The sequence below is a fragment of the Equus asinus genome, chromosome 18, assembly GCF_041296235.1.
Source record: "Equus asinus isolate D_3611 breed Donkey chromosome 18, EquAss-T2T_v2, whole genome shotgun sequence".
Taxonomy (NCBI): Eukaryota; Metazoa; Chordata; class Mammalia; order Perissodactyla; family Equidae; genus Equus; species Equus asinus.
In genome coordinates, this window is record NC_091807.1 from 13,967,975 (window position 1) to 13,993,770 (window position 25,796).

At 38.9% G+C, this 25,796-nt stretch overlaps 1 long non-coding RNA gene across 3 annotated transcripts in view; it reads left to right on the forward strand.

Moving 5' to 3' along the window:
• The window catches only part of LOC106848017 (uncharacterized), a 73,962-nt gene that overhangs the window by 37,002 nt on the left and 11,164 nt on the right, over nucleotides 1-25,796 (forward strand). For 2 of the 3 annotated variants that reach the window (XR_011495349.1, XR_011495348.1), the window contains one exon: nucleotides 25,327-25,437. This is a non-coding gene — a long non-coding RNA (uncharacterized lncRNA). Of the gene's footprint in view, nucleotides 1-10,330; nucleotides 13,079-25,326; nucleotides 25,438-25,796 lie in introns of those variants that run through there. The other variant, XR_011495350.1, reaches the window with a different exon arrangement.

Genomic DNA, 25,796 nt, shown 5'->3' on the forward strand with positions numbered 1-25,796 from the left:
ATGCTAAATCCCCAAGAGAGTTAATCTGATTGGCCAGAGACCAAGTATCCATTCTTATTCTCAAAAACAGGAGAAGAGTGGATCCTGTAAAAGATCCTTGCAAAAGATCCTGTAAAGCAAGCTCATCCTTGACCCATTCTTTTGGGGAACAGGAGAAAGAGAATTTTCAAAGACAGGATATGCGTAAGGCAGACACCCCAAAAAGACCTTTTACAAATTCAGGTTTAAGACCTTTAAAAGTAATTTGAAAATTCCTTAGCACAGCTTATAGGTATAATGAGGGAGTTCTCAGGGTGAAGAGTGATCACTGTTCATTGGGAATAAAAGTTGTCTATGTACACACAAAAGTCTAGGTACTTGAAAAGTCTTCTCTGGCATTGTCCAATAGAACTTTCTGTGGTGATGGAAATGTTCTCCATCTGTACTATCCAATATGGTAGTCATGTCTAGCTATTAAGCAACTGAAATGTGGCTTATGTGACTGAGGGAGTAAATTTTAAATTTTCTTTTATCTTAATTAATTACAATTTAAATCTACATAGCCATGCGTGGTTAGTGGCTACTGTAGCAGACAGCCCAGGTCTAACTGGTTAAATAGTGCCTCTCCCTCACTTTCCTGTAACCATGACACTCCAGCCAAACCAGCAAAGAACTCATATTATTCAGCTTCTGACCTTTGTTGCGTCTGTTTCCCAGCCAGGCACACACTCATGGTATCTGTCCATTGCTCTGTGTCGTAGCATACTTCATATGCCCAACTTGAATCCCACCTCCTCTGGACGACTTCTATTATCAGCCTAGCCCTCTGAAATCTTAAGGCATCTATTACTATATCACTAACTGGGACAGATCACATAACGCTTGGTACATATTGATCTTTTAAAAATTGTTTACAGTTTACTTTCAAGTAGAGTACAGGCTCCTCTTGGGGAAGAAACAATTTCTCACATTTCTTTGAATATAGGTGTTCAATGCAATGTTGTTGAAAATGAGGTCACTAGATGCTTTGGAGAAGCAGATGACTCAAATGAAGACGTAAGTCCACTAGAGCAAGGATACCTGGGGGTAGAGAATCACTTTGTGGAAACAGATCATTGAAATAGTTTAGAGCGAAGAGAAGCCAAGAATTCACTTGGGGCTATCTTTAGGCAAATGAAGTATTCTCCTTTTATGGATAATATCCAGGTCTAAGGATATTGAATAATTTACACGAGATCATATGCCGATAAAGGATGGAGGGGACACTGGAACCTAGGTCCCCGGCATTCAACAATGTCTTCAGAGCACGATGCTAGAAAAACCAGAGCACTCTTAAGAAGCAAGAGAGGGGGGCCAACAGAAAGAAGAGGATAGTGGAGGGGAAATTCACCAAAAGAAATATTATAGAAGGTTTATGATGGATATCCTTGGTCTGTATTAGTTTGCAGAAAACCTAAGAGGTAATTCCCACAAAATTAAAGGAAATTCAAATATTAGATAGTTGAAGAAGTCCTTCTAGTTTTAAATACCAGTAACTCCTGAGTTAGCTGACTAGATTGAATACAAGAATCCAGGCATAGTAACTAGAAATGCTTATGATATCCCCCCCATGCTCAATGGTCTCCAGGTCAAAATTTTTCACCTGATGCAGACTTGGGGTGCATACCGCACTGCACATTTGCATGCCAGACTGCAATGCACCAAGCATGGATGGGAAGCCTTGCCAGAGGAGAAATTATTGACAGCATTTTTTATAAGATTTTGCCATGAAAATTGGAAACTATGTTAGGAAAAAAGATGATCAGGAACGTTAGGTATGTAGTGCATAAAGGAGAGATCACCCGTTTTTCTGTCTTCCAAGCGATAACAGCATCATAGAGGACAAAATTCAACATTGCATAAGCATTAACATGATAGACCCCATACCTCAAAGCTATCCTCTCGGTCTCACCCACTTCTCATCGTAGAATAGGGATAGCAAGGAGACAGAAGAAGAAGGAAAGTCTAAGGTAGATGAGTAGATAGGTAGACGCACGCGTAGAGGAAGGATACTCAAAAGTCAAAGAATTGTGCTATGGATGCCCTTCATTCGCTAAGAATGCGATTTGCTAAGAACATCCACAGGCTAAACAAAGCACTGATTGAAATATTTAGACTAAACTATGGGTACTCTACAAAGTCATTCTCAACCTTTAAATTGGGAAAACTACGCTCACTAATCTTTTCTTTTTTGAGGAAGATTGACCCTGAACTAACATCCACTGCCAATCCTCTTCTTTTTGCTGAGGAAGATTGACCCTGAGCTAACATCTGTGCCCATCTTCCTCTATTTTATATATGGACTGCCCGCCACAGCATGGCTTGATGAGTGGTGCATAGCTCCACACCCAGGACCTAAACTGGCGAATCCCGGGCCGCCAAAGCAGAATGCACTAACTTAACCACTGTGCAACTGGGCCGGCCTTTTAAAATCTCTTAAAATCGCTCGTGTTTGGATGTTGTTACTGAATGCCTACAACATTGCACTAAGACCCCAAAATAGTAAGTGTACTTCCCGTGATGCCAAAGCCAGTAGCGTTTACATGTATTATGGCCTGCTTTTGCTCCTTACTCATAGACTGTGAAATTTTCAAGTTATTCCATAAGCTCTCAGGAAAATGTCCAATCATCATTGATGGGGATATGTTTGAAAAGCCAGATATCAAAACCAAAAGAATATTTAGGGGCAGAGTGTATTTATATAGGTAAGGAGCACCTTCATCTACTAAGAGGAGTCATTGTTTAAGAGAACCAGCCTGTAGATGGAATCAACGCAGAATAATTTCCAGTGGAGAATAAATGAAGCGTGAACATGTGAGTTACAGAAAGAAGAGAAGTGAAAATTTGACCAATTGAGGTGACCGTGCCTGTGTACTGCAAATCTGATGCTGTGCTTTCAGGACAAGAGTAGCATCATTTTGATAATATTATTAAGAATACGTCTTATGTGCTTATGACACGCCAAGGCATTGTGCTAAATCCTTTTAAGGATTATTTCTTTAATCCTTACAATGATATTAATATAGATTATTTCTGTTATTATTCTTATATAGATGAGGAAACTGAAGCAAGATAATTAGGTAAATTGCCTACAACACATGGGAAGGGACAAAGCTAGGATTCAAAACCAGATAGGCAGTCTCTTAGCACCTATACTTTTAACCACTGTGCTATAGTTCATACCTTGAATGAATCAATACAATAATTCCACTTTCATCAAACTTAAATAGTATTCAAAGCTCTTATTAGAGGAAAACATTGTGTGAGAATCCTCATTTTTAGAAACAATGGCTTCGTACCCCTCCACCCAAATTCATGTGTTGAAGCTCTAACCCTCAGTGGGACTATATTTGGAGATGGGGTCTTTAAGGAAGTAATTAAGGATAAATGGGTTCATAAAGGTGGGGCCCTCATCCAGGAGGATTAGTGTTATAAAAAACTAATGTCTTCCCGAGAGAGATATCAGAGTGCCTTCTTTTGCCTGTTTGCTCTCTGTTCTCTCTCCCTCCGCATTTGCAGAGATGAGGCCATGTGAGGATTAGGGAGAAGGCGGCCATCTGCAAGTAAGGAGGAGAGCTCTCACCAGAAACCCAATCAGCTGGTGCCTTGATCTTGGACTTCTAGCCTCTAGAATTGTGAGAAAATAAATTTCTGTTGTTTAAACCACCCAGTCTATGGTATTTTGTTGTGGCAGCTCAAGCTGACTGAGACAGAAGCTTTAAATTGTAAATTCTTTGTTCAAGCAAAGACTTATGTGTTTATAACCTGCAAAATGAGTTTTAAAGATAGCCATTAAAATGAAAGTCTGAAATTGAAAATTTTCTAGAACTCATACCTCAACCTTCCCTTAAAAATTATGTCCTTGATTCCCAGTGTTTGTGAATCTTCCATAGCAGAAAATCTGGGCTAATCATTACTAGAAATCTCATCAGTAAGAGTTTCATATTGTTCTGTGTGCATTTAAAAATTAATTTAGCCCAATTATTTGTAAGTAATGAAAAGAATTGCACACATGGACTACTCTTATCATTTTTTTAATGTTTGAGCTAGGGCCCTCTCCTTTTTGAAAAAAAAGTACAAAGTTCTTATGAAGAATGGAGTAACACATTTAGTTAAAATAGAGATAACTTCAGGAATAATTTTTAAAGTGTAAATTTCCCTTTCCATTTGCACAGATAGATTAAGGTATGGTTACTGTATGGTCCATTAAAGTATTCGATTTCCTCTTTAAATGGGAAGATGTTGACGTTGTATATAAGTGGTCATTATGAACCTCAAAGGAGGTAATCCACGAGAAGCCTTGAAAACTGTCAAGTTCTGTTGAAATGTTACCTCCATCATTATTACTGAGTTGTTTACTCTAAGTGACCAATACCACATTTTGAATTTAAATCATGTGGTACTTTATTGAAAGGGAATAATAACCATGTAAGTTTGGAAAACAAATGCAACACTTCCAGAATGACCATGCCTTGTATTCTAACAACAATGGAGCACATTATTAAGTACAGTTTGGTGACAAAAATATTCCTAATAAATATAAGTTTTGTTAAGGGTCTAATGGAATACCATAAACCAGCCTGATAAAGGATCTGTATTATGGGTAAAGTGGATTGTAGAAATTATAATCATTTAATATGGTAGATTTCTGCAGAAAGGAGATACTTAATTTTCATTCAACCTGCGTATGGCGAGCGTTTGCCACTGTAAGGCTCTGTGCTGGCTTTTGAACCATAAAGTCAAAGTGGTTGTGTACCTGCTGTTGGGTTGCTCTATATGATGAGGTTTGGTGGTGGTAGGGAGGGGGAATTTGTAGTGGCACTTAGCTAAAAGTCCCAGGTGATCGACCTGAAGCATGGGATGAAGGGAATAAATTCAGGGAATAAGATGGAGAGCTTCATCAAAGAAAATAGTGGAATATTATCCTCATATACCCCCTTCAGGGACAATATTGGATTGTCAGTCATAGGCTCACTCTTCACATATATAGTTCATGCTGCAAGCAGTGATCTTTGCCTTTTGATTCTTGATACACAAAGCACCCAGCATCAATAATGATGCCCTAGTAACCTACGAGAAAAGCCATTACGTAACTTTTTTCTTTTCTTCCTTAATGCTGAGTCTTAGGGCGATTAAATCTGACTCTTGTGAAACTATTTCAGTTTTTTTTTTTTAGAAAAGAGGAAGGAAATTCCTTTCAATAGGAAGAGAAATGAAAGAAGAACAAATTTAAAAATGACTTTTGCTTAGGTGTGTCTAACTTCTGTATTACCATCTTTATTTTGCCTCTGGAACACATGCATTGTGTTTAGGATCTGATTGTCAGGCTATTTTTTGGGTCTCTGAAATCTTTAAAGTTCTATTCACTGGTTTTGTGCATTTTTGATTTCCAGTTTAAGGGGAAGAGTGCCTGAATGGGCTATTCCATCCACCATTGCCGTGGTTTTCACCCTTGTGTTTGGTTTTCAATCAAAATGCATTAATTTGCATCAATCAAATCTAAGTGGGTAAATACATTCTCCAAATTTGGATACTATTTAAAAAAGCAATAAACTCATGTAATAGGTTGATTTCAAAATTCTGAGTGCCCTAAATCTATAGTTGTAATGGAAACTATTAGTTTTGTTAAATGAAAGAGTTAATTACGTAGGGTTCTTATGCGAGGAAAGGGAAAGAAAAAAAAGAAGTTTATTTTTTCCCCATATCTGTCAGTTGGAAATATGCAGTGTTGTAGCTGAAACAGGAATATTTTAAAGTAACAGCAAATGCCTGTAATTCTTCTTGGCCAGCGGTTCCAGGCATGTCCTTTACTGGCAATGAACCACAGGCGGGGAGAGTCGATCTCACAGTGCCAAGGAGTTAATTACGCTCTCTTAGACTCTCACGACTTGAGTGCTTTTATTATATGCCAACCCTCCCCCCACCTTTTTGCATAAAGTGGAACAAATTTCCTCTCACTCCTCGTCAAATTGTTTCATTTTAACCAGGTGCAATTTTTATTTTTCTCTTTGTATTCATGAGTAATGTTTGCAAAATCAAATCAAAGAATAATGATGCTCTAACTTACGCTGTCTTTGCACTTTCATATTTTTTCCTAGGGTTTACAGCGTAAACACAGCCCCAAACCCAGGGGACACTATTTCAGCAGTGCGACAGAGTAGGGTGTCAGACTCTCCAAACTATCTTTAGTTTATAGTTTATACATTAAAGAAAATAAATGCAATTGAGAATGCCTAATGGAACTGTCTGGCACATGCTACGGGAGGGTACTTAAATATAGTCTGATAAAAAATTAAAACCAATTTATCAACATGGCAAAACATTCGGTAATTTGGAACACTCTTAATGTCCATTTAAAGTGCAATAGTCAGTAATTTATTCCATTTTGGAGATTTCAAGTTATCAGCATTTAGTACAATTTATAGCTCGTTATTAATTTTGCTATTATTTACTTTAGCAAATAGGAGTCGCCTTAGTCTGCAAAAAAAAGTGCTGATTCTCATCTGGTAGAGTACCTCCGTGTAACAGATTCAGTGTGGAACACAAATTGACAGCTTGCTACCGCCAAAGTAGAGTTTTCAAGTTATTTCATGTAAGCTTTTAGATGAGTGGCTCTCATGCATTAGTATCTTGAAGAATCAACAAGGAAGCTTATTAAAAATGCAAATTTCTGGCTTCTAGCCCCAGGGACTCTGATCAGAAGGTTTGAAATGGGGCCAAATAATCTGCACTGATTTTTAACAATCATCCCTAACTGATTCTGTTCGTAGGATACATTTTGAGAAATATTCATTGAAATAGAAGAATCTGTGCTTTTTGAACACAATATCATTTTATATATGAACTCCCGATTAATAAGTAAAGTAATCCTAAAATTAATCAAGTTGTTGATTATAGTCAACTTTGAGGATTTGCACAATCTTTTGGAAATTCAGTTTGGGAAATTATTCCATGTTGTATTAACATTACAAGTTGCGTCTCTAAAACCAAACCAAATTCATTAAATCAATAATTTATTTAAAATGCTGTGGTACACACTCAAATGAGTAAGGTGTATTTCCTTGTCTTAAATAATATAATTCACGGGGAAATACAGATAGTGAAACATATTATCAAAAAAATAAATATAATAAGTAATAATATTCATATATACTGGAAAGAATAGGCTGATTTATTGAAAGCAATATTCTGTTGTGTTCCAAAGACTTCCTACGGAAGATGGGCTTAAGGGAATACATATGATGCTGAGGTCTCATTCTGGCCAGGCGTCGTAGTAATGTTCATTATTATGGAATAGAACCATACCTTACTGTGAATATTTTGGCTTCAGAACTGAACACATTCTAAATAATATCATTTTAAATGATAATCTCATTTTTTTCTGTTAAGGAGCTAGAGCCGGCGTCATTATAAAAGAATGGTTTGTACAATGAAGGAGATAATCCATGTTCTTTTCATAGGTAAGAATGGAGGACCAGTGAGCCTCCTTATGACATGCATTCAACCTTGAAATATTTCCCCAAACAGAAAGTTGATTATAAAGGAATGCTGGATGTCAACCAGTAGATATCATCTTAGACTTGAAACGATGGTCTAAGTAGAAAGTACAAGACTTCTTCATGGTCCTGTATATTCCAGAGAGTGTTACAGAGAATCAGCCTTATTACAAGCAAAATTGAAATACCACACGTTTCCTCAAGGACATGACAATATAAACAGGCCATTTACAGATGAGTAAACAAATTCTAGGTTTTGGAAAGGGAAAAGCAGAAGAGGAAATGAATCCGTGCAGCATCAAGGTTTAAGGCCTCAGAGCAGATGTTCATCCCCAGCTCTCGGCAGAGGAAGACAGCTCCTGGGTGATGAGTGACAAGTTGGAGGAGAGGAAAAAGTGACAGGCGGTTTCCAAGGAATTTGCGACCCAAGGCATTCCTGGTCTCTGAAGATGATGCCGAATATGACAGGGACCTCAGCAGTTCATTTTTTTCTGATGTGCCATCTGAGTTTTAAGAACCTAGAGCGGAAGAACAAGAAAATTCAGTTAGGCTCTAGTTCTACATCCATTATCCAGGCAAAAGGCCATACAATGAAACCTACTGGCGCTGTTTATGTTTGCCAAATGAAGCATTTCAAATATTAAAATGGCATCAATACAGGTTTCTGGAGAAGCTCACTGACATTAATAGTATTGCCAGAAATGTAACACAAACTTCTGAACATTTGTCTTATTTAGGAAGTTCTATTTTTTAGTTCGTTTCCACAGAACTGGAGAAAGGAAGTGTAAATTAGATGGTAGTAGGGGAAGGAAACCAAAATTTAACGAAGGCTTATCGTGAGCTTCACATTGTGCTATGCGCTGTGCATGTCATCTCGTTGGGTAAGTGAATGATAAACGTGAAGTGTGCTAAAGATGCAAGCGGTAGCAATGTGTGGCTTACAGACATTTCACGGTTTGACAGTAAGCATGCCGTCCCAAGTTACTTTAACAGTTCGGCTTACTAATTGCTGAAACTAAAAGTCATTATCAAAGCACCCAAACTCAAGAGCGGTCTGCAGACACCTTCCCATACACACACTTGCATGTTTTCATCTGTACATCTTTCTGAAGAACTATACAACTTTAATTATAAGCCTAGGAAAATCAAAAATTATTTTTTGGACTTTATTGATAATTGTCAAGGTGGCAAAAACACGAGGAGGGTGAGGGCAAATTATGCAACCACACACAGTGTAGGTTTTATTTGGGAAACTTACAAGCGAAAGGTTGAAGAGAGGTGGCCCCCGTCTCCATTCTTTCATCATTCTGTAGAAAAGCATGGCGGCACCCAGTAGTGCAGCTGGACTCACAGCAGTTTTCTTCCTGCTACTCTGCTTCTTACAGTGTAAGCAGAGAATGGCTCCATGAGTGGCTGTCTTAGCCTGCATTCTCCTGAAAGCACAGCCCCGAAGACATATCTTTGAGTAACCTGTTTAGGATTGTATTCCATGGAAGCAGGAAAAAGGGACAGCAGAGAGATACATGGGAGGAGGGAAAATGACCCAAGATGAGGTAGCCACTTGCCACTACTATGGCTCCTAAGTTGCTCAATACTGTGGAACAGCCTGAGAATCCATATGACACATGTCTCAGGATCATCCACTCAAAGGAAAAAAAGGGGAATTATCGATTGCCTTCTGTCTCCCAGTGGCCAAGGACTGTCCCAGAGCACATTAATTTACTCTATGATTCCTATTACTCTGCTTCTCTTTGTGTCAGAGAAGTTCTAGAATAGGATCAAGGGACTCATATCCCAGGCCTGAGGGGAGGTACTGTGGGTTGCCTCTGTAGGAAACTAAGTAAAGCCGATGGCTAGAATAACCAGTGATATTTTACTAAGTTATATGATATATGTAAATTTACTTAAGGTGGAGGACTAAACATTTTGGACTCAGCCACCAGCAGATTAGGCGCCAGTTGTTAACAGCTCAGCCCCTGGAGACCTAGGGAACATGTGAGAAGTTGTAACATCATCTGCTGGGTGAGATGAGTCACTCAGACCACAGAAACCTGGGTTTGAAGTGCAGCCTTTCCTGCTGGGGTGAATGTGGGACCCGAACACAGCATGTCCATTGTCAGGCAAGGAAGAAAGGGCACCCAGGATTGCTTTTGGGATTCCTGGTTGACACTCCATGGTCAGGTCTGGAGATTTAGTGTGTAAATTCTTTCTAAGAATAATAATAACAAAAATGATGAGCATTTTTTTAACTTACTTTTAGGCATAGATTAGGAATAAAAAATCAATTTGGTTTACCTGATAATCCTTACATGGAACTTAATTCTCCCATTTTATGTTCACGAATTGTAAAGGAAAGTTTGATTAGAGGAAACATTCTCCATATCTTGCTTTGTAGATAGGGATACAAATGTGGGCCAAAGGTCTGTTCGAATCCTCCCAGCCTCCATACGTTATGAAGGATATGCTGCTCTGTATCTCTGATATCACAAATGAGAGAATTATGTTGATTGTGAGCATTTTCTATTTAAGGAGTTTTGTTTTGTTTTGTCAAAAAGATTAGTTTTTCCTGATTAATAGCACCTTCAATGATTTCTAGATTCTCCCAGGACTGCAACTGTGTAACTGATTCACCAGAACACTGAGCAACTTTTTGAGGGCTTTGGTTTAATTTTGTTTTTTTAAATACACATCCTTTCCTTTCCCATTCTTGTACTTCCTCCCACTGCTTAAAGCACTTTTTGGTATTTTCTGGTGATGTAAAGTCAGTCCAATTTATCTTTGCTCAACATATCTTTCCTTAAAATGCCTTGTCTCAGGGCTGGCCCCGTGGCCGAGTGGTTAAGTCTGTGCGCTCCGCTGCAGGCGGCCCAGTGTTTCGTTGGTTCGAATCCTGGACACGGACACGGCACTGCTCATCAAACCACGCTGAGGCAGCGTCCCACATGCTACAACTAGAAGGACCCACAACGAAGAATATACAACTATGTACTGGGGGGCTTTGGGGAGAAAAAGGAAAAAATAAAATCTTTAAAAAAAAAAAATGCCTTGTCTCCCTGCTCACTTTGCTTCCCTCTTTTCAATTCTTATGGATAACCAGAATTAATTAAGCCAGTCACTCCCAAACCCCACTTCTGTTCATCAGCATATATACAGGTGATGGAATCTAAATATTTTGTTTAATAAAGAGAGGGTCATGTCCATTGAATGTCACTTATGGGAGTTAGAAAAGGGAGGCACCCATTCATTCATTTCCTCTTTCAGTAAACAACGGTCGAATCATAAGATGCCTAGAATGCTGTTCTCTGTGCTGTGGGATACTGTAAAATATAAAAGACTTGGGCCCCCAAAGTATGCAAACTAATGTTGCCAACCCCATTTTGTCAAGTAATTTTGGTGTGGGAAATAACCAGTGGGAAGACAAGTGGGGAAAGAAAAATAAGTAGTAAGACGCGGAACAGATGTTCAACACAGCAGGAGACAGCGTTCAGACCTGGGATCCAACTTGTAAAAAGAAAGTGTGTAGTGGCTTGCATCTTGAAAAGAACCCCAGACAGGAAAAGATTATACTTTGTGGCAAAGACACTACAGGGAGACCTAAATGAGATCATAACTACTTTCCTCGTGGAACCACAGAGAAGAATTTGGGGTTAGGAAGCCCATTAGTGGATGACATGGCCGGGAGCAGTATTTGGCCAGGCTGGGGCACTTGTGGTGAGCTGTGTCTGTGTAGGTGGTTTATAAAGCTCTAAGTTGCCTTTTTATTTAGCATTTTTTGTGTAGAATATTATTTACACTGCAGTCTCACTGTTTTCTAATGTTTCAGAATACTGGCTATTTATTAGGTTATAGCAATTATATAAAAACATAAAATTAACAACCAGCAAGAATCATTTTTAGGATTTCTCCACTTTTAATTAAATCTAATGTCAGTGTTATAAAACCCACAAGAACAAATACAATTTATTTTGCTAGTAAAATGGCTTTTCAAATGCTTTCAAATCCCTTGGGGATTAAAGTTCAGTAAGACTTGAAGTCGTATCATTCCATATGCTGGAAAAGGCCGAATGCCACATGGAGAGTTTGGGAGTGTTCTGAACCAGTGAAGGGAAGTAGCAGAAAAAACACTTATCCACTCTGCAATCAGAGAAGTATGAGACTGCCATTCATAATACAGTTCTTCGCAGTCATACAGAAATACAATTCCAGGTCATTAGACGGGTTGAGTTCCAGAAGAGATTTTGTAAGAATCAAATCACATGTGAGCTGGGTCAGAAATCAGGAGGTTACTGTCTAGGTAAAGAATGTGGCAAAAATAAGGTCTAGATGAAAGCAAATTGAGAGTCAGCAGTTTAGAGTCTCAAAGGAGAAAGTCCAGAGAACAGGCCGAGAAATGCTTTCTATGTTGGACCATGGGGATACAATGATAGTTTGTCAAACTGCTTACTAGGTGAAAAAAAAATAAAAAGAAAATTCTCTGGCCAAGCTCTTGAAAACTATCAGGGGTGTTACCAGACCAAGTGACGTTATGGGGTAACCTATTACTCTGAGTTTTTTCTTGACCCTCTGCATTGAAATTAGCACCTTCCTTCTCTGTATTGTATTTTATTTATAGTGGTTCTCTCTCTCTGCAGACTTTTTGGGTATTCAATTGTTGACTTGCTGGTCATTTGTTTCTTCCTCTTTGAATGTGACCTTTGTGCTGGCCACCGTCTATCTCCAGCCCTTGGACAATGCCTGATGCATTCTAATACTCAATAACTGTTGAATGAATGAGCACAAAGTGAAATGAAAAGTTTACAACAATCTTGCCATATCATCAATGTTGCATAGTGTGCACAAATGAATGGTAATGTATGATGCTACTATTGATTAAAGTTTGGACACTTTCGGCAGAGAGCTTGGGAGCAGAATTACCGTGATAATAGCACTTATTGTTTGTGGGTGTGTACAGTGAGTTTCAATTCATCTTGTTTATGTAGGAAGAACCCAATATTAAATATAATTTTGGCATAGACTTTAAAAAATAACAGCCTTAATGTTGATGCATTAGTATTTTTGACTCTTTTCTCCCAAAAGAGAATCCAATTAAATTAAGGTTAGGGCTAAGGAAAGGTTATCCCACAGTGTTTGACTGAAGAGCGTTTGAACTCCATGTCCAGTTTTTCAGAAACAGTAGCTTGAATTCTACTTTTGTTCCCCGGGGCAGTGACCACGAAATTGATACAGTATATTCTTAAATATACAAAAACTTAGATATTTCTATATTACTCATTTAAAATATGTGTTCAACTTTAAGGGATTATTTAGATCTTAAAAGTATTTTGCACCTAATCTCATCTGTTCCATCAATTGGTTACTCTGCTTCAAGCGACTCACTCTCCCTTTCTCCTTTTAGCTCCTTAAATTAGAAGTGATGTCTTTAATCTGTTATAGACAAGATATAAATTGCATGAGGGGAAGGACATTTCTGCTTCATTCCCTGCCTAGCCTTCAGTGACATGGTGACTGCATAACAACAACAAAGACAAATTTCAGATAAATGAAGGAGAAGCTAGTGAGCTGTTTCAAGCAGTACTTTCTGGAACATCCATATTTTGGTGGGGTTCAGAGTCTGGTTCTTGACTGCATGTTGAGAAATCAGTTTTTATTAGTTTGTTTTAGTGGGATCATAAGCTTTTAAAAATTTTAATTCTAATTTTGATTATATATTTTCAAAAGGAAACTGTTGCTAAAGGCTTATAGCAGTGTCCCTTTCTCCCCTCCACCCCACTACTAGCCCCTTCACACAGTCAGCTTCCTTTGGAGACAGGAAATGTTGTCTCTCTTAGCTCTTCTGGTACTTAACTCTCTATTTCTAAATACTACATAGTATTGCTTTATTTTGCTTATTAACTTTAAACATTATCCCACTCTATCACAGTTTGGTGATAAATGCATTGTCAGTGTTAGCATTATCGTGACTAATGTAAATACTATTCATTGCTGAGCCAAGCAGCATGCTGTATTTATATTGCACTCTTTTTTTTTAAATTTTATTTCAGTAACATTGGATTATAACATTATATAGTTTTCAGATGTACATCGTAGTATATTTCAAATTCTGTGCAGATTATATCATGTTCACCACCCAAAAACTAATTATAGTCCATCCCCTCACATGTGAGCCTAATCACCCCTTTTGCCCTCCCCCTCCCCCTTCCCCTATGGTAACCACCAATCCAGTCTCCGTGGTTATGTGTTTTGTTTGTCGTTGCTTTTATCTTCTACTTATGAGTGAGATCATACAGTGTTTGACTTTCTCCCTCTGACTTATTTCACTCAGCATAATGCCCTCAAGGTCTATCCATGTTGTCACAAATGGCCAGATTTAGATTTAATCATTTCTTATGGCTGAGTAGTAGTCCATTGTATATATATACCACATCTTCTTTATCCATTTGTCCCTTCATGGGCACTAGGTTGCTTGCAAGTCTTGGCTATTGTGAATAATGCTGCAATGAACATGGGGGTGCAAGTATCTTTATGCATTTGTGTTTTCAAGTTCTTTGGATAAATACCCAGCAGTGGAATAGCTGGGTCATATGGTAGATTTATTCTTAATTTTCTGAGGATACATCATACTGCTTTCCATAGTGGCTGCACCAGTTTGCACTCCTACCAGCAGTGTACGAGGGTTCCCTTCTCTCCACATCCTCTCCAACACTTGTTGTTTCCTGTCTTGTTAATTATAGCCATTCTGACTGGAGTGAGGTGTTATCTCATTGTAGTTTTGATTTGCATTTCCCTCATAGCTAATGATGTTGAGCGTCTTTTCATATGCCTGTTGGCCATCCATATATCTTCTTTTGAGAAATGTCTGTTCAGATCTTTTGCCCATTTTTTAATTGGGTTGTTGGCTTTTTTGTTGTTGAGCTGTATGCATTCTTTATGTATTTTGGATATTAACCCTTTATCTGATATATGTTTTGCAAATATCTTCTCCCAATTGTTAGGTTGTCTTTTTGTTTTGTTGATGGTTTCCTTTGTTGTGCAGAAGCTTTTTAGTTTGATGTAGTCCCATATGTTCATTTTTTCTTTTGTTTCCCTTGCCCGGTCAGACATGGGACTTGAAAATATGCTGCTCAGACCCATATCAAAGAGCATACTGCCTATATTGCATTCTTATAGAATTTTTTTCCCTGGAATTAATAACTGCAACTTTTTTTTTTGTTTCCTTAGTTTACCTTGAAATTATGGCTAAGTCATCATACATCTTCTAATACCTATGTAAAATATTGCCTTATTCAAATTCCCGTAAGCTCAAATATATCTGTTGATCTATCAATTTCTTCTTCATCTTTATTTTCCCTAAAGCATCCTTCCTGGGGTCTTATGCCCAATCTGGAATGGCTCTTCTCTGTGTGAAGGCTTCTGCCCAGCTGTCCTCTTCAACACTCTGCAATCTCCTAGGAGTTCCTTTTGCCTCTCTCCGTTTGGGATCTCTCTGCTTTGGATTTGTTTCCTAATCCTAAATCGCCCTCCTTCTTTGTTGATCCACTATTATGGACACAATATACCATTAACTTCTGCAGAAACAGAGCACAAAAGGTGATTTTCTTTGTGACATAACATTTCTTAAAATGTCCTTATTTCATAAGGACCTTATATACATAAGCTTATATATGGTTGATAGTGTGTTTGGGTGTAGACTTTTAGAATGGATATTATATACATTAAGAATTTGAAATGCATTGTGCTACTGTCCTCTAGGTTTCTATGTTGCTATTAGAATACAAAAGCAATTTTTATTCCTGATCTTTTGTGTGTAGGCCTTTTTTCTCTCTGGAGGGTCCCCTTTTTATTGTTGCTTTCTTGTATTTTTTTCATTTATTGCTTTAGGCACTTGGTGGTATGTATTTTCAATTTGAAGACTTACATTGTTCAGAGGTAGGGAATTTTTTGGTCTTCTCTATGGAACTGCTGTGAGTCAGATGTTAGGCCTCTTTGCTTCGTTTTTTTTCTTTCATCTTTTCTCTCCTATTGGTTATCTCTTTGTATTTATTTATTTATTTTTTAGGAAGATTAGCCCTGAGCTAACATCTGCTGCCAATCCTCTTTTTGCTGAGGAAGACTGGCCCTGAAATAACATCCGTGCCCATCTTCCTCTACTTTGTATGTGGGATGCCTACTACAGCATGGCATGCCAAGCTGTGCCATGTCTGCACCCAGGATCCAAACTGGCAAAGCCCAGGCCGCTGAAGCAGAAGGTGCGAACTTGCTGCACCGCTGGGCCAGTCCCATCTCTTTGTATTTTTGATCTTCCAACTCTTTCGTTGAATTTTTGTTGAGGTGATTATCTTTTTATGTGCTCTAATTCTATTTCTTCTTCTATGAATGTTCCTTTTTCTGCATTTTGGTTTTGTTCTGTGGGTTCAATATCTCTCTTATCTCTCCAAGGATATTAATCACAATTCCCCCCCAAATTTGTTTTGGTTCTTTTCTCATTTTAATTTTAGAAGCTTTCAGTTCTTCGGTTTTGTTTCTAATTAAGATCAAGGCCCTAAAAAGTGAATAGGAAGTTCTGTGGGTGTGGGCTGCATTTCTGCACTGCTGAACCTGCTGTGTTTACCATGACTGACCAGCCAGCTTCTGTGTTTTGAAACCCCCAAATGTCTCTATTCCTAATGGGGTTTTCTGTGAGGCAGCATATTCTGTCTTACACCTGCTGAGGGGGAATTAACATGGCTACCAGCTTTCTGGAATTTGGTGGAAAAAGGAAAGCATGGGATCCATAGTTTAGCAAGCCAGCTTTAGCTTAATTTCATGTTTTTGCCAATATAGTACCTTGCTGTCTTCTGTGCCTTGTGCCTGAGGTGTGTGAGAGGTGGGGTAGTCATCTGAAGGGACTCAGAGTGAACAGGGACCAGGGATGAGGGCCTAATTGCTCCCTATGTGGTTTTTAAATACTCTCCATGATATCTTCAAATCATTCCTTGTAATCCCAATACCTGAGCCTTTCCAGGGTTGTTAGGAGCCAAACGTGTTAGTAAATCCATGTGCAAGATTTCCTTCCCCTCACTCTTCTAAGTTATTCCTCCATTTACTTCAGTCTTCAAACACTGGGGCTCAGGGTTACAGAAGTCTAGTTACTTTCTAAAGAGATATTTTTATATCTGTTTGTTTTCATTTTGTCTTCCTGGATTTTAGGGGGTTGGATTTTGAGAGGAGAGAGCATGGAAATGTCGATTGCACCAACTCAAAATCGCAAATCCCATGATCAGATATGGAGAAAGAGATTCTCATTGTTATCAAACTTGTCAAAATTTATTTTTAAAAAGAACAATTTATTAATTAGTACTTATCAAAATTATCACAAAGTAAATTAGAATATTTCTAAGGGCTGCTGAAAGCCATCTTGTCCTACTAGGAAAGTCAACTTAAGAAACCAAATAAAGATGTAAGCATTTCTGGTGGGTATTGAATCAGAGCAGAGAAAGTTAAGGGATCCTTCTGGTTAACGTTATGACATTATCCTAGGTGCCTGCCAAGATCAACAGAACACTTATATGGGGCAGCCAGGGAACTCTTACCACTGGACAGTTCTGCTAATACAGAGACAAATTTCTATTTTTCTTTCTCGGTTCTTCCTGCAGACTACCGATATCTACCGCTACAACAATACATTTTACAATTATTTTGTGAGAAAGGAACAAACATTTATTGAGTGTCCACTCTGCACCATATACACTACTGTGGCTTATGCATTTTTATTATTATTATTTCCTTATGATAAAAAGCTTATGTATTTTTAGCGAGATTTTAGGGAAGTATCTGGTTTCTAGATGAAATTTAAGAGATTACTATCATTTACTTGAATCATTTCCTGGGAAATGTTTCACATGTGGCTAACTACATTCATTTTATAATGAATTTTGTAGTTTTTAATTGAGTTGTTGATTTTTTCTGTTTGTTCATAACTCTGTGCATAAGTCCTTTGTTTACCGATAACGTACATTGACTACATACTCAACATTGTACAAAATCTCCCTTACTTGTTTTTCCACAGAAAACAAGGAGCATGAAATCTTTGTGTTTGAAGAGGTCTTAAAAAAGCAGGTCAGAGTCCCAAACTGAACACAAACCCTCACTCAAGTTTGGAGAAAAGCCAAAAAATAAAAAAAGGAGGAAAAGGAAAATTTTAAATTGTAATGTAAAAACACCCACATACAACAACAACAAAAATGTACTGTTCTAATCACTGCACATTCTTATGCTTCCTGGTCAGAACCGAAGCAACACTGAAATGTTTTTCTGCGGCTGGATGCTGCTCTGCATTTCGCACCTGCTCCTGAGGTGAGCCAGACTGGCAGGGAGAGGAGGTAGGAATGATTCCAAAGTGTTAATCCTTAGCCAATCACTAGAGTCACAAACCCTCAGGGTGAGCTTGAACCACACATGCATGGGAGATGCTCATCCTGCGTTAAAAAAAGATTTTGTGAAAATAGCGGCTGGTTCTGAGCCCAGCAAGCATGGAGAGGAAGAATAAGTTATCCATTTCAAGAAACTTCATAAATATAGGACTTGCTTAACACAGACTGCTGACCTTGAATTCCCTTCTTATGAGTATGTTTGTATTCTGGAAGCAGCCCCAGAAGCCTAGAGAACTATTCACAAAGTGGCTATTAATAAATGGTGGTCTAAAAGTTACAGTAGTCTGAAGTCCGTAGACAGGTGTTTCACTTCAATATTGTAAGAAGATGCAGTAGAGGTCAGGTGTTTCCCATCCACAGCTTTGTCTGAACAGTGTGGGGTGTGTGGTGGGTGTCTATGTGAGTGTACATCTTCATGTATACACATGCACAACCCACGGAAGTCCTCCCTTGTGTGTCCATTCTGTAGTAGATAATGTTTATTTAAGAGCATGGTACAACTTAAATCAATATAGCAATGACTTTGTTTCTAAAATCGTTTCAATGTTTTTAGAAATGTGAATGACTATACCTGGTAAAGTAATGTTGGATCAATATATTTTCACTTCTTCTTCTACTGTTTTTTTTGGTGAGGAAGATTGGTTCTGAGCTAACATCTGTGCCAATCTTCCTCTATTTCGTATGTGGGACACTGCCACAGCATGGCTTGATGAGCAATGTGTAGGTCCACGCCCAGGATCCAAACCCATAAACCCTGGGCCTCTGACGTGCAGTGCATTAACTTAACCTCTATGCCACCAGGCTGGCCGCTATTTTCATTTTTTTGAGTATGACCTTAATAAAATTAAGACTGGGTGGTCTCACAGGAAAAAACATTCAGGTCTCTCGTTTAGACTGGGTTCATCTCAAAACGTAGGAAAAATAATATGAACTCAACCTGTTTCCTAAAGAGAGTTGGTCAACAACATCTTTACACACAGAGACTGGTTTTTCAATATTTAAAGAGCAGTTACCTGGATCTCTTATGTCCCATAATCAAATAGAAATAGAAGACCAAATACTGTGACATAAGGCAAACATTAGCAGTAAGAATAAATCGATGTTTTCTTTTTCATCTCAGTTCCATGTCTAGATTTATAACATTGCCTTCCCTCCATTTTGTTTTTCGATTTCTTCTATCTCCATCCTTTTTCTCCCTTCTCCTGGAACTCAGCTCCTCATAGCCATTTTATGGAATAAATTGTAACATGAAGAGCATCTTCAAGAAATTATATCCTACGGCCTTTCTTAAGGTAATTCAAACTTGCACTTGGCCAAAAAAGAACTGTATGCTAAATTTATGTATGTTCCTGGAGACAGAGAGAAACTATTTTTTCTCTGTCCCCTTCATGAGACGTTTAAACAAGTGGGTAACAGGTGCAGCATGCCTGGAACACACTGTGCTCCAAATATGCTCGTAAGAAGATGTCCACTCTGGGGAAAGCATTTCGCTTCTGAGTCCTAGTGAGCACCACCTGTGCTCGGTCAGTCACTGGCAGCATGCACCCTTGGTGATGAAAAGGGATTTTATTGGGCTGTGGATAGAATCATTTCTCCAGATATTTAGGGAGGGAGCCAATACATTACTTTACATCTACCAAGTTGGATAATAACTGTACATCCTTTGGGATAAGATATTTCACCTGCATTTTGAGTGGAAGGAATAAGGCAAGATTGAGCAATGTACTAAACCAATGGATTATTCTCACTTGGAAAAAAAGTGCTGCTCTTACTAATGTGAAATATAAGATTTGGTTGTGCCAAGATGGTGATACTCATGTAGAAAAAAAAAATTTGAGACAGAAAGCAGGAAATGGTGGTTGGTAGCCTTGAGGGGCAGTCCTCTGTTTTTTGTGTTAACTTCAGAATTCGCAGATCCATCTCATGGTCTTGGCCTAATAAAGATGATTTACCCCACACTATAGAGCCCCAGAGACAATATTTGTAAGCCATAAATTAGTAATACATATGTACTTATGATGAATAAATTATTCTGCAATATGATAAGCGTGATCTTGCTTTGAAAAGAAAAATAGAATCTAGGTTCTGAGGCAGGATTAACTCTATCGGGCCCTTAGGATATGTATTTTTTCTTAAGTCATTTTCATTGCCTAGCGTTTTAAGCATCCTAATGGTTAGAAATGGTGTGCTTGTCCATAGAGAGCATCCTTCTAACTCCCCCAGGCAGAGCTGGACTATGATTGAAGCCAGTGCTGAATGAATTTCCTAAGTATGGCAAGGTGCTCTTCTCCTGCTCCATAGCCCCATCCACCTCCACCCTGATGTATATGCGAGTTACTCTCCAGCTCCGAAAGCATAATGCCGCTGTATGTCAATTTAAAGATCAAGTTATTTTGCGAGAATGATAGCTATACTGAGCACCATCTGTGATTTAGTTCTCCAGGTCAAGTTCTCTATGTCTACATGCTAACTCTTAATTATTCTGGATGACCACAGCATAGATTTGGAGTTGGGAATTATTGGAGAAAACTAGATGGTATGGAGGAGTTTGTCCTAGTGAAAAAGAGGTTGTTGAGATCTAAAAACAGAACTCTAGGCCTGACTCCAATACCATTTCTGTTTATATTTTAAAATACGTACTTCCAGTTGTCCAGAGGAAATTTCCACTTGAATGTTTCATCACGTCTAACATTAAATTTGTCTTCCTCTCTACTTAGACTTGATCCTCGCTTATCTATGCCGTTTTGTCAGGGATATCATTATTCTTCTAGTTTTCAGGTCAAGAAGGCAGGAATTTGGGTGTCATCTTTGCTGCTTCTCACCATCATTCTCCTGGTCTCGCCTTCCATTAAGCCTTCCATTCTTGTCTTTTTTGAAGATTACCTAGGATTCACCCTTCTTCCCTATTTGCGTGTAGTTAGCTTATTAGCCCTCTGGGCTTTCAAAGCTCACCAGCTGTCCATCTCCAATCCCCAGCACACATTCTCTGCCTTCGTTGGGGCTTTCTTCACTGTCACGACACCTTGTGAAGGCTTATCCTGCCTCTGGAACTTTCTTTATACTCTTCTTGCCTGAAACATCCTTCTGGTTCTGCAGACCTGACAATTTCCTTTTAATATCAATTCTTTTCTAACTCAACCTGACATCATAATTTAATCACCTAAATGCACTTAAATGCACTTTCACGAGCACCCTAAATTTCTTTCCTATTTTGTCTTTCTTTAGGCATTGCCTACTCCCAGCCGTCACCATGGCAATACACAACCAAAGATGAATCTACCCATTCTTTTTATTTATAAAAACAAATAAACACTTTTTTTTTTTGCTACTGTTTGTTGTTGGTGCTAAACATTAACATTCTACAACAGGGCTGAACAGTACACCACACCTTTATTCTAAACCACTGGGCCCTCAATACCACTGGGGAATTCTTTCTCTTGTGTCCGATTGTGGCTCTTTTACATTACCAGCTGTTGTCCTGTTCAGATTTTTTACATCTTTCTTCTTAGTTCTCGCTTCACTTCTAGCAGTTGACTTTACCTGATTCTTCAAACAAAAGAGCTCACTTTTCTCCTTGGCACCCTGGCCTCCGACCATAGACTCCATCCTTATCCATCTTCCCTCCTGTCTCAGAGCAAAGTGTCTCTTTGTCTTCTCTCTAAGACGTCTTTCCCCCATCCTTCCCCCACAGGATCTTGATCATTTAACGCCTCTTTCTGTAGATATTCTATATTTATTTTTTGTTCCCTGAATTCTTCTCTAGACTGTGTTGATATGTCCAAGTCTCCCTCACTCTCAAAAATGTTTTATCTTATCCCTACATCCTCTTCAAGCTACTTCCCAATTCCTTTTTCAATTTGTGGTTAATCTTCTTGGGGGTGGGGAAAAGGACACTTACTGGCTCTACTTTTTCAGATTTCACACAGGCCTTAAATTATCACAATCTAGCTTCCTCTCTTATCACACTACTGAGATTGTTCTCCTTAAGCCACAAATGACATTCTCTTTGCCAAATCCTATTTTCTTCTCAATTTACTTGATTTTTCTATAGAATTTGATGCTCAATATTATTTCTCCCATGGATTCTAGGGCACTGATCTCTCCTGGTTTCTCCCTAAGTACTGTCTTTCCTCCTTCCCTTCGGCCCACCCATTGTATTACAGGGTTTGTTTCCTCAGTATGTAAGGGATACTTGCCTTGATATCCATTTGTTTTCTTTATAGAATCCCTAAATTATTCCATATTTATCCAGAGTTTTACCTTATATTCCAAACTGAATTTCCATATGCAGATAAATTCCCACTCTGTTTGTCCAGGCCTTTCCCATTTTATTTCCTTCAGTCCATTATGATCTTTATCTTTTTTTTCTTTTAAAGATTTTATTTTTTTCCTTTTTCTCCCCAAAGCCCCCCAGTACATAGTTGTATATTCTTCGTTGTGGGTCCTTCTAGTTGTGGCATGTGGGATGCCACCTCAGCATGGCTTGATGAGCAGTGCCATGTCTGCGCCCAGGATTCGAACCAATGAAACACTGGGCCGCCTGCAGCAGAGCGCGCGAACTTAACCACTCCGCCACGGGGCCAGCCCCATGATCTTTATCTTTTTTAAGAAAATGTATCTTCTCAGGTCATTACCCCTTGTAAATATCCCTGGTGTCTAGAGGATAAAGGTCAAACTCGTTAGTGGGGTGTGAAGCCCATCAGCATCTGGGCCCTCATCTTCTATTCACAGTTGTATATGTGGTTCTCCAGACATATTGGAATTCTTACCATAAACTTTCCTTCTGCTATATTTGTGTACTATTAGCCTCTCCCCCCAACCTTAGCTCTGAAAAAAAGATTTCATGACCATGGATAAGATTGTATAATCCAGATCTTGAAAAATACTAATATCTGACTAGTTAGAGATTATCTAGTTGGCGCCTTGGGACAAGGCCACGCCCGGAGAGAATCAACTTTTTTTTCCCCTGAAAAAAATCAAAGTGATCATTGTCAAACATTCTGGAAACTTCTTCAATATGGGGTAAGCAATAAGGTATGTCCTTGAACTGAGGGTTGGAGAAATGTCTTACTTTCTCAGGCTCAGGGACTTTCAGGCATGGGATTGATCTGGTGTCCTGGGTGGGGTTTCCACAATACAGATTCTGATGTGAGAGGATTCAGGTGAAAGTGCTTTATTGAGGGGAAATTTGAAAGGGCACAAGAAAAGCAAGACATATGAGGGGAAAAGCCAACCAAGGCTATGATTTCAGGTGAAGTCCCAGCCTGGGCTTCATCCTGTGGGTAACTCGAAACCACACCTCAGACGTTGCCCCGCCTTGCCTCAAAGGGACTGGAATTTTGTCTGCTTGCAACAGCAGTTAGTCCCTGGCTACCTGCTGGGCAAAGCGGGTAGGAAGGAGGATTTGTAAACTCCAGATGCTTCCAGCTCTGCTTCAGTAGCTGAAGAACAGTCCTCTGAGCAAGCTGCAGGTGCAAGAGGTTAGAAGTAGAATTGAGAGCTGGGGATGCACGCATGGAGCTGGCAACAGAGGCATGAAGAACATCAGTGATCTCCACTACACCTGGTTATAGAGAAGCAGATCAGGAGCTAATCATCACAGCTCTTGCCCTTCCTGCTGCCAGCAGCAGTAGGAGCAAGAACATCAGCAGGACAGAGAAGTGACAGCTTTTGGAACAACCATCTTCTGGGGAGCAGTGGAGTCCCCTGGCCACATGTGGCCATGCCTAGTCCCACAGCAAGGGAGGAGATGAACCATGACCCGGACCCCCGGGCCCCAAATAGAGGAAGCACTAGTGGTCACTGGAAGCCCAGTGTGCCGATCAGAACAGAGACTTCCTGAGGGTCACTCACAGCAGAGCAAAAGCAGAGGGACAAAATGAGCAGGACCGAGAGGGATGCCCAGGCATAGGAATTTCAAAATGTATGCAGGACAGTATCCTGGGAAAGTCAGAAATAACTGAGAGGTGGCAGAGACACTGAGAGAGAGAAGTCAGAAGAATCTCTGAAGCCAGTTAAAGTTTAGGCTACGTTCCTTTAAGGTACTGGTGAGTGACCAGGATCATCAGGTTCTAAACACCAAGAGCTACTTGGAGTTGGTCCACCAATGAGCCAAGAGATGGAGCAACAAGGGCTTGTCTTCTACTCGGGCTCCGAGACCCAGGAACAAGGTCCCAAATGGCATGAACTCTGTCCTAAGTTCCCCTAGACTCAGTTTCGCCCTGCTCTGTGCTTAAAGAGCACTCAGCTACTTTTATTACAGAATTTGCAGTACTGCACTGTGGTGGTCTGTTCCAGTGTCTCTCTGACCCAAAACTCTTTCTGGAAAGGAACTGTTATATTCACCTCTGCTCCTCAGTATTTAGCATAATATGTGGCAAGTATTATGATCTTTAGAAATGTTCATTGAGGGAACAAAGTACCTTGAACCACGGTTTTTATCCTTTTGGAGGGCAAAAACATCTCTAAGAGACTGATGTAAGCTGTGAAACTTCTTCCCAGGACAATGCAAACACACAGTCTTGTATACGCTAACCTAGAAGAATGTCTCAAACAGCAAGAAAAATAAATCAACTTTGTCACCAGGATAAAGCAATCCTTCAAACCAAGACTGATAGAAGAGAGCCTTCAAAATTTTTGAAATCCTGGTATGTTCTCTTACAGTAAGCTAATGAGAAACTTGAAATCAATCCAAGCGTGAGGAATCTAGGAGCTTGCTCCCAAATTACATGCACCAACTGCTTTGGAGGAAGTTCATAGGAATCGCAATTAGTGTGAAGTGAAGCACTGATGGGAACCAAGCAAGAAAACAGAGGAGAAGGAAATGAAGAGACCTTTTAATGAACAAAGAAAACTGGCAGAGCAGGCAAGTCTAGCCCTGAAAACGAGCAGTGGGAAGAGGCGCTATTTTTCCCTCCATTTCGTGTAGCACTCTAGGCTGCCTCATTTGACTGCTGGATGAGTCACTTCTAAGGTATTTCAGCCAGATGCAGGCAAAACCTCCTTCTTCATAGATTCTTTTTCAAGTGCCCCTGGGAGCCTCACTTTGCCATTTCATTCCTGTAATCTTAAAATGTTTTTACTTTCTGGATCTTGGCTACAGAACCAATGATATTGACATCGACATCATTTATTTAAGTAAAGGAAACAACTTCCAGTGTTCAAGTTCAATGTGTTAATATTGCCACTTTAGAGATTTCAGAGTCATGTGGTCCTCTGCTGTGTTTTCACCTTTGATGAAAGAGTAACGAAATATTTTGCATATATTAAGTTCTAGGGAGTAATTATTGACTAGCTGATTGTTGATTAAGAATAGGTTTAATGAAAGAGCTATCAGTTTATATACTTTATATCTAGTTGTGAGATATTTTAAATCTTATTCTCTCTTTTACTTTTCTGAACAGATCACCCTGCAATTTCACCCTGCAATTTAAGATGGGCCCTCAGCTAAACACAGGAGGTGAAATTAGGCAGCATCCAGATAGAATCAAATTTTGGTAAACAATTATTTAAAGGTAAATTGAAAATATAATCTACCAAATTATTATGGTTATTAAATCACAATGTTAAACAAAAATTTATTTTGTTAAACAAAATTTGGGGTTATTATTTTATTAAACAAAAATTGTGGTTAACCACAATTCTCCTGGCTATAAAAACTCATTCCTTCTGTTGCACCATGGCCATAAAATTTCTTAATGTGTGGAAAGAGCTGGAAGTAAAAACATCCAGGTGTGAAATAATATATGTTTGAAAGTTTCTTTAAACTTATTCACAGAGATGAATTTAATCAAAACTGGTATTTTACTATCAATTGTTAATGTATGCTGTTTTTATATATATTTGTTTGAAATATATTAAAATGTTAAATTTT